This window comes from Suncus etruscus, chromosome 12 (assembly GCF_024139225.1).
Source record: "Suncus etruscus isolate mSunEtr1 chromosome 12, mSunEtr1.pri.cur, whole genome shotgun sequence".
In the NCBI taxonomy this organism is placed as follows: Eukaryota; Metazoa; Chordata; class Mammalia; order Eulipotyphla; family Soricidae; genus Suncus; species Suncus etruscus.
The window spans coordinates 2709374-2720243 of record NC_064859.1 but is presented as its reverse complement, the minus strand read 5'-3'; positions in this window follow the sequence as shown (position 1 = coordinate 2720243).

The window sequence follows — 10870 nt, the reverse complement described above, 5'->3', positions numbered from 1 at the left end:
ATAAGAGGAAGGCAGTAGACATTCTTATGCCTGACCTCAGTGGCAATGCTTTCAGTTTTTCACCATTAAGAATGATACTGGTTAGGGGCTTCTATAGATAACTGTTATTATCTTTAAAAAGGTTTCCCACCCTATTTTAATGAGAGTTTTAATCATGGATGGGTGTTGGATATTGTCAAAAGTTTCTCTTCATTAATTGATATGATCATATGATTTTTATTTTTTCTTTTACTCATTTAGCATATGATGTCAATTAATTTCCTTATATCAAACCATCATTCCATTTTAGGATGAAACCAACTTGATCATGATATATGATTTTTATATGTCCTATTGGATTCGTTTTCTAAGATTTTATATCAATGTAATCAGGGAGATTGGTTTAAATTTCTCTCTTTTGGTAGTATCTCTGTCAGCTTTGGTTAATAGTATAATATTAGCTTTGTACAGGTTTTATGATGAGTTTACATGTCTTTGAAAGATTGGATGAGTTTAAAGATGAATAGCAGTGATAAAACTCACTCATAAATCCTTCTGGTCCTGGACTTTTATTCTTAGGGAAGTTTTTTTTTTTTGTTTTTTTGTTTTTTTTTGGTTTTTGGGCCACACCCGGTGGTGCTCAGGGGTTACTCCTGGCTGTCTTCTCAGAAATAGCTCCTGGCAGGCACGGGGGACCATATGGGACACAGGGATTCGAACCAACCACCTTTGGTCCTGGATTGGCTGCTTGCAAGGCAAACGCTGCAGTGCTATCTCTCCGGGCCCCTTAGAGAAGTTCTTAATTGTTTTCAATTTCTTTGTTTGTTATTGGTCTGTATACACAATTTACTTTATTCTCATTCCATTTTGAAAGATGACATGTTTCTAAAATTTCTTCCATTTCTACTAGGTTCTCTAACTTAACAGAATAATGTTGTTTGTAGTAATATCTATGATGTCTTGAATTTTTTTGAGGATACATTGTAATTTTTTCTCCTTTTATTTTTGATTCAATTTATTTGAATACTTTATTTCTTGTAAGTCTTGCCAATGATTTTTATACATTTTTTCTATTAAAGAACCATCTTCTAGTTTTATTGACTCTTTGTATTGCTTACTTTGTTTCCATACCATTGATTTCTCTCAATTTTTTGTTGTTTCTTTTATTTATTTTATTTTTATTGTGACCAATGTGAATTACAAATCTTTCACAGTTATATTTAAGGTACATAGTGACAGTAATATAGGGCCATTTCCACCACCATCCCTGTTCCCAGAATGTATCACATACCTCCCCCTCCCTTTTGCACCCTGGACTTCTAGTGTAACAAGTTCCTTTTGTATATAACTTGTTGTAGATTGGGTTTTATTGATTCTGTTGTCATTGACTTTGGCTTTGGTGTTTATGTCTGATCATTTTTTATTTCCACTCAATGTTCATGCAATTGTTTGTTCCTGGTGCCATCCACTCCCACACCTGTCAATTTATGAGGTAGAACAGGGGTCCTCAACTTTTTAAACAGGGGCCAGTTCACTGTCCCTCAGACCATTGGAAGGTCTGACTAAGTAAAAACAAAACTTATGAACGAATTCTTATGCACACTGCATATATCTTATTTTGCAATGAAGAAACAAAACAGATACATATACAACATGTGGCCCACGGGCCATAGTTTGAGGACCACTGAGGTAGAACAAGATGATTCAAGTTCTGTGGTTATGTTGGGTAAAAAAAGAGAAAAGAAAGGGAAAGAAAAAGAAAAGGAAAGAAGGGAGGAGTCTGTCTAGAAACTATCGATATCTATTTAAATAAAGGGAAAAGGAAAAAACCCAAAACAGGCAATGACAAAACACACAACAGCAACAACAATAAACAATAACTAAACAACAACAATAAGAAAGAAAAAAGGGGGAAAAAAGAAAAAAAGAGACAAAGAGGAAGGAGGGTTGGTGTGGCAAGGTTGTTTTGTTTGTTTGCTTTGCTGTTGTTTTTGCATAGGCACAGTGACTATTGGGGAAAATTAGAAGGGGAATTCCCTTGGCCTAAGAGATACAGGGTTTCTCCACCCTTTAAGCATACTGTCATGAGAACTACAAACTCTGGACATGCTCATTATCAAACCCCAAAGTCTTTTTATGGTGCCAGGAAACATTCTGCTCAGTTGTGGTTGACAAAATCAGTCCTCTGTAGTTACAGATATTGGTATTTATTTGCATAGTTTATAGGATGAAGTCTAGGATAGAGTCTTTATGGCTTTAGGAATTCTGCTCTGTCACAGTTGTTGTAGTTTATTTTTTATTCCTTTTTTTTCAGACATTTAAGTGTGCTTTTAGTTGTTAATTTTATCTTTTTTCTTCTTTCCTTATGTCAGTGTACATCCCTGATTAGATAAGTATACCAGATAATCTAAATACTATGCTGAACTCAATTAGACCAGGTAAGGTTACATTCAAGGAAAGTGACTTATTTGCTATATTAATTCTCCATCCCCTGTAGGATAATTATGTATGATTTTTTTTAAAAATTATTGAATTAGCTTAAAGTAAACAGTGGCTATGAAACAAACACCACCCATGGAAACTATTCACTAATACCCATCTGATAAGGGTTTAATGTCTAAGATATATAAAGCACTAGTAAAGCTTAACAAGAAAATAAATCTAACCCCATCCAAAAATGGGAAGAACAGATATTTCCTCAAAGAAGAAATAGAGATGGCCAAAAGTCACATGAAAAAAAAACTCATCTTTAATCATCAAAGAGATGAAAATCAAAACAACAGTGAGATAACATCTTAAACCACAGAGATTGGCACACATTAAGATGAACAGGAATAACTGGTGCTGGTGTGGATATGAGGAGAACGAGACTCATTCATTGGTGATCACAACATCAATTGGTCCAGCCTTTTTGGAAAACAATATGGACAGTGCTCAAAAACCTAGAAATTGAACTTCCATCTGATCCAGAAATTTCACTCCTAGTAGTATAACTTAGGAGCCTAAAACACATTAAAGAAAATCTCTCTTAACACCTATGTTCATTGCAGCCTGTTTACAATAAGCCAGAATCTGGAAACAGCCAAAGTGCCCAAGAACAGATAAGTGGATAAAGATACTATGGAATATTAGAATGGAATATTATGCAGTTGTTATGAAAGCGAAGTAATTAAATTTGCTTACACATGGGTGGATATGAACATTATTCTGCTTAGCAATACAAGTACAATAGAATGATTGCATAATCATTTGTGTAATACTAAAAAAAGATTGTATGATACCAAGAGACAATAGTGGAGAGCTAAGAGGACTAAACCATGGTATGAAGCTTGCCACAAATATTGGGGGCGTGCGGTTAGGGCAGAGAAGGAACTACTATGACAATGATAATTGTTAATCATCATTCTGGAAAAGAACTGGGCACTGAAAGGAGATAAAGTAATGTGTATGATAGCCCTTCGGTAACAATATTGAAAACCACGGTGTCTCTAAGGAAAAAAATGGAAGAAAGAGATATATAAGAAACATGTCTGCCACTGAAGCAGGCTGGAAGAGGGCAGGAGAGGAAGTGGGAGGGAGACTGGGGATATTGGTGGCAGGAATTATGCACTGGTGAAGAATATTATATACCATATAACTATATATATAACTGTATTATAAACAGCCTTGTAAAATATGGTGTTTAAATAAAGTAATCAAAAGTTTTGGTTCACTATTGTTATTAATTGTTCCCACAATGTGTACTTTTTCCAGAACTATGTTAATTTTAATTGCTATTAACTACTTATAAAATCACACAAAAATCTTAGATCTTACTCTCTAGTAAGGTTCTCTTATTCTAAGATCCCTTTAACAAGTGCTGGTTATACTTTTTTCATACCACGCTGAATATTTCAAGCTCCCTTCTCTTCTTTTTGGGTCTATCTTGAGTATTATAATGAAGGTCTAATTTGAAAAGCTTTACTACTCATTTTAGATTAAGTCAGTCTATTGTTTTTGTTCATAAAAAATAGAGTCACTAAATCATTCAATTACAAAGAAATGAGTGATTCAGAATCCTGAGAACAGATTGCTTGGGATCAAGGTAAAAGAGGAAAATAACCTATGATTTCGTTAAAGCAACTAAAGTTGTCCTGTATTGTACTAATCTTTGAAAGCTGAGTACTGGGCCCTGATAAGTAACATGTTAGAACTGGAAAATGGGAGCAGACCAGATGTTTTCTTGCCTTCTGGGGCATGTGCTGAGCAACCTCCAACTCCATTGCAACTTCCAGACCACCAGGAAATGGAAAAGTTTTCTATAGGAATTTTTGTTAAAATCAGTTTTAGGTGTAGTGGAGTATTACAGGTATGAAGACCTCCCTGTCTTTCACTAAATACTCCTGACAAGATCTCTCCATCTGCTTTCTATTGTTAAAAGTTCCTTCAACATATGCCTTTAATTGAAGAATAAAAGATTAAAGGTTTAAACTTGCAAATACGGTAAATGATGAGTCCTCTGTTGAATTAAAAATGGGGGGTAAAAAGGGAACATTGGAAGTACAGAAAAAAATGCTGGCCCTTCACAGTTTTCCATGGGTCATTCCCATCGAATCTCTTCATATCTTGGTGAGATTCTTTGTGTGTCACTTACCCCTCTCATGACCTCCGCCCCAGGAATTCTTCATGTTCTAAACCTCGAATCATATCCTCACCGTCTCAGTGTACTGTTCCAGAGTGACTTATGTTTTCATTAGTTTGCTGCATCATAATTTTCAGAGATTTTTGTTGTTTGCTTGTTCGTTTGTTTGGGGGCTCCACCCAGCAATGCTCAAGATTTTCTCCTGGCTCTGTATTTGGGAATCACTCTTGGTGTGACTTAAGGAACCATGGGGGGCACCAGGATTAAACCCAGCTCATCCACCTGCAAGGCAAGTGAATTACCAGTTGTACTATCTCTCTTGCCTGTGAATTTTTATAGATTTTTTTCTAAAAGTCCTGGTTGGAGGAGTTATGTTACTTTTTAGGTAATAATGGTTTCCAAATAAATTTCCAGCTAAATTAATCTAGAAAGTGGTTCAATCCCTACATGTAGGAAACTAAAAGAAATGAAAGTGATATTTTTCAAGCAAAGGAGAAATCCTGAATTACCTAAATGAGCATCATATTTTATATTAAATGTAGAATTTTATTTGTATGAGTAATCTTGCAATTAGAAAGTATTCATTAGCACCTATTATACTCTAGAAACTATACTTGGTGAACAATAATTATGTATTTCCTCTAGAAAGAATCAAAATCTGTGGCTATAAGAGATGTCAAAGATTATATATGGTTAAAAACCTCTTCATTTCAAATATTAAATATATATAAACATGAAGAGTTCTGGTAGACCCAGGACTCTAACTTGACTCTGACAATCCCAGTTCATTTATCTGGTTAAACTAACCAAGTATGTTAACACAGATCCATGAGGCACTGTGACAATAATTCATTTGACAGTTCCATGTGGCCTAAAAGTGCCCCTGTACCTCCCAAACTCACCAATGTCCAGAAACTGACTTACATGTTGTGAATTTTGATCACACTATCACCACAAATTTGGGTGTAAGGAGAAAGCAGAGTCGTGGAGCATTGTTCTCTTGGGGAGAAAGTTTTCTCCTTTCGCCCCTTAGTACATTTCTGGGCCTGTCTGAGCAGAGGAGTTTGGCTGACTATTGGACTGTTAATAAATGATAATTAAGGAGGCAACAGGAAAGGAGCATGTTCCAATACCATCCAGAAGAGTCAGCATTTTTGCTGGATAATGAGTTCTTTATACCTCAGGTTATTACTCAACTGCAGAGAAACTGAGATACATTTGTGTCTGGAATATATAAAGATACTGACTCAACCAATGGGTTTAAAACTGACTTGCCACGTACAGAGCTATGTCTTAGAACAACAGGAAGGTAGGTAGGTGGTGGTCTTGAATCATCCAGCGTGCATCTTCTACTTCTCTTTGCAAGACTTTTGTAGGCAACATATTAAGCTTCTTTTGAGATGGTTTTTAGGAGAAATGCTTGTTCTTGGAATTTTCCTAGAAAAACAACACTTTTTTTTAATCCTCATTTTCTGTTTTATTTCTTTAAAGTTCTTTTTCTATGCATAATTTAACACAGTTAAGATTATATTATATATTCTAAATTTTAAGTACAATTAACCCAAGAAGAGTCATTCACAAGTCCTAGTTGGAAGCTGTTACATCAGGGTCTTAATCACAGATTATATCTGCCAACAGTAGTTCATTTTTCATAATTACAAAAAAAGCTATATACTCAGGTCATTGAAAATGAGTGCTAAAAAGCATAAAATTATTACTCAACTAGAAATATTTGTGTTTTTAGTAGTAGGAGATTCTTTGTGAACCTTATATTTATAAAGAACCTTATTCTTTATTTTTTTTATTTTGAAGCTCACCACAAAGAGTGGTGAGTACAGCTATAGAAGTAACTACACAGAGAACTACCAAAATCATGTGAATGAATGAGGGAACTGGAAAGCCTGTCTGGAGCACAGGTGGGGGTGGGGTGGGATGGAGGGAGATTGGGGACATTAGTGGTGGGAAGGTTGCACTGGTGAAGGGGGTTGTTCTTTACATGACTGAAACCTAATCACAATCATTTATGTAATCAAGATGTTCAAATAAAGAAGAAAAAAAAAGAAAACAACACTTTTGAAGGTTGATTGGGATTTGGTAGATTTGTTTCTTATGATACTGGGAATGCATTTAATGTGAAGGGCTGAGAGTTGTTCCTGCAGGCTACCTAAGGTATGTCATGATAGAGAAGTATCTTTCTTTGAGACATTCCTTGAGACATATCTTTCCTGACAAATTCACCAATGTCCTTTGTCTATGACAGCTGCCACTGCTCCAAAGAAACCCAGGCTCCATGCCGTTTCTGGACTGAGGTTGTCACTCTCTTTCCACTCAAGTATAAATCAGATGATTCTCTCAAACTTATTTAACTTATTAACCCTTCATTTCAGGGGTTTCCAATTTACAATTTATGGAATTATTATTCTGTAGAACAAAAGTTGGGAAGCAATGACATATAGCCATTAAATTATTTAATGATTAAAATAACGTATATAATTCTTCACCTTCTGCATTTTACTTTTCATTACCAGTTCAGGATTGTCATTGGCATAGACTTTATAGAATAAGGGAGATGTTAGGTCAAGCTTCTTTTTAGCACTGAAGACTCAGAAAGAAACCAGTGTGAGCCTATTGGCCAAAGGGAAGTGTCTACTTCTGCTCTGGAGGGGTAAAGATGTGCTTCAAGATCAGTGAGCTTCCTCACCTCCTCTTTCACTAATGCCTCATTGTCCATCAGCCTGAGGGAAAAGCAGGCAGAAACAGAAACATTCAGTAAGATAGTCATACTGAGAAATTTATCTGTTTCGGGCACTGGTTCCTATCAAGAAAAGTGTCAGCTGTGTGGTCCAGCTTACAGACAAATACCATTTCCCAGTACTATCTCTAAGACTCAGACTGTGCTGTTTCCAGTTTGTCATTTGCCCATTGTCTTGTGAAACTACCACTTACGAGACCAAAAGTATTTCTACTCTCTTGGGTCATTTCCTTCTGACATTCTTTGCAGATTACCTCTAACACAGCTGCCACTTTCCTTTGTTCAGTCAAAGCATCAGTTAATGATTCTCCTTCTCCTCAGAAACAATTCCTCCCTGGATGGTCCCAGAAAGAGGCCTGGGGTGAAGTACAGGAATATAGGATCCTGGCTTGGCCACCAACTAGATCACATTTAACAAAGCAAATTTGGGAGATATGATGACTTGACAATATTGTGGTGGATTAAACTAGATGAATTTTAAGTATATTTTTTATTCTCAAATTTAAAAGGAATAAACCTAAGCCAAGTCAGACTGGAAAGAAGCAAAAATAATATTTAAAATTCTGAATACAGAAATATTACAAATATCAGGGTGCTTGCCTTGTATGGGGTTCATGCTGATTTGATCCCCAGTACCAGATGAAAGAACAATCAGGAAACTCAGTGATCACAGAGCCAGGAATAATACCTGAGCATCAATGGGTATGGCCTACCCATCCCTTCCCCAAATAAGTAAAAGGAACTATAGCACAGTGGATAGGGCATTTTACTTGCATGCGGCCAACTCAGACTTGATCTCTGGCATCTCATATGGTTCCCTGAACCTTCCAGGAGTTATTTCTGAGCACAGAACCAGGAGTACTCCCTGAGCACCACTGGATGTGGCTCAAAAACAAACAAACAAATAAGAAAACAACAAAAAAGAAATATTATTTTCACCTTCCATATACTTAGGTAGCTACTAACCAATGTTCCTTGTAATCAGGGAAACCAATGCTTGTCATTTTCTTTAAATTTTTCATTAGAACCCACACACTGTAATTTATAGTAAATAATGTAAGTAAGCATTGTGTTTATAATTCATAAGTTAATAATGTAATTAGCATATATTATACATAATATATAATATATAAATATAAGTTAACATACATATATTAAAACATATCACTTATAATCATTAGGTATTGTAGAGTATGAGCATGATGGGTTATACAAATATGTAAGTCTGCCTTTAAGGAAAATTCAGTTTTGTTAATGATAGATGGCTTATGTAAGGCCACATTTGATAAGCCATTGCAGCTTTGGAATATGAGCTGAAAATTTTAAGGGAAATATAGAGAAATATGTACAGCTTTAACTAGGCGCTAAAATACACCTGGTCTTTTGCTGCAGTTGCTACTACTGTTACTGACACCCATTACCACCTCCATACACCACCACCACTTTTTAAAATTTATTGAACATTACAATTTCTAAATTTCTAAATAGATCTATATACATGCCTAAATGCTTTTTTACTCATGTTCCATTAACTCAAAACTATTATAAGGAAAAAATAGGAGAAAACTTGGAAAAAGGAGGAAACTAAAGCATATTACATTTAGGAAATTTGTTCAAGATCAAATAGTTTGTAATGGAACCAAATTAATCAGAAAACTGTCAGAATGGCAAAAGTCTTCTCCTTTCTATCAAGTAGATTGTCTTTAGTAGAAGATTTTCAGTATGTGAATTAAAGAATGCAATATTTCTGATGATGATCCCTGATCAACAGTGGAGTAGTGACAATAATGTTTGAGTAGAAGTGGCTTAGCTAGTGGGTTCTTGGTGTAATGACTGGCACAATGCCTGAAGTAAGCACTTGATAGATGTTGTGGAATTATCTATTGGGTGGTGAGAGAGAGAGAGAGAGAGAGAGAGAGAGAGAGAGAGAGAGAGAGAGAGAGAGAGAGAGAGAGAGAGAGCTGGAAAGTAGGCTGTTATCAGATTGTGTTGGGTTTTGAATTACAGTCTAAGTGGTTTAAAATTAGTACTGTGAATAATATCTTCTCTCAGAGGCTTAAATTTCTGGACACATAAACTACTTTTTCATATAGCTATGTCACTCTATCAAGCATATTTTTCTCTTCAGTGCTTTCTATAGTATCTTTCATGAGAAAAAATTAAAGCATGTAATAAAGCAAATAACAAAAACCTTGGTCTCTAAATTTTTTGAGTCTTCATTGCAGAAGGTAAAATGCTGGCTACATTTGACAATTAAGTCTTTGCTTCTTATTTCCTTTCTCAATGTAAGATTATGGGCAAGTTATTAGGAAGCTCAATTGTAAATAATGTGACCTCAGTTTCCCTAGTCATTAGTGACTAGACTTTTGGTGACATTGAGACATGACTCTGTACCCTCTTGGGAAGTATCAGCCATCTGAGGTTCCTAGTAGAGAGTATAGAATCTGAAAGATTGTGCTTGAGACAAGTGACAGAGGATATTACAATGACATTTTTTAACAGTTATTTTTACATCATTTCACATTCTTATCTCTACTCCCTCTGAAACCTTGTTCAGTGAAAAGCAGTGTTCTACTGGGGTCTCCCCCTTTCTTTTACTTCCTTTCTCTTTTGTAATACCCTCATTCTCCATAGCTAAGGCTTTTCAGACACATACTTTTCTTGTTCTCTTGTTGATTTGATACATTTTTAGACTTTATTATTATTATTATTATTATTATTATTATTATTATTATTATTATTATTATTATTATTTTGTGCTCAGGGGTTACTCCTGACTCTGCTCAGAAATTGCTCTGGCAGGCTCAGTGGACCATATGGGATGCCAAGAATCGAACCCAGGTCCTTTCTGGGTCGACTGTGGGCAAGGCAAACTACCCTACTGCTGTTCTATTTCTACAGCCCAATGTAAATCACTCTGCCCCAAAGTAGGTACACAATCTGAATTTACTTTTTGAGTTCTCAGTGAAGGGCTTATATTTCCAGTTGTTTGCAAGTACACCCAAATAATGATACTCAACCAATTTGAGATTTTTATTATATTTCTTCATTATCTGTTAGTATAGTGATTCCTAAAGTGAGTGATGGATCTACAGGGGCACTGAAATAATAGAGGGTATTGATAGTAGTCACTGTTGAATTGTGTATATTAGGGAAAACCTACCTTTTGTTCAATTACTTAGAGGCAGATTTCTACAGAGGCTCTGAATGATTTTTTTTTCCTGAAAGGAAGTAATAGGCCAAATAAATTTGGAAATCTCTGCTTAGTGCAAGGCTATACTACTTTTCACCCAAAACTCCATTTCCAGTGGATTTTATATATTGCTGCAAAAATAATCCCTAAAGTACAGTTCTGATTTGATTACTTCCCTGCTTCAGTCTTTACTGAATCCTTATCTACTAGGAAAACACATTCCTTCACTTAGTAATTATTTTTGGTCCATCTTTAACAGAATTCCCAGCAAATGATTCTAGTATATTTACATATCTTTTAGGCTTTTGCAGATTGCAGCCCTTTT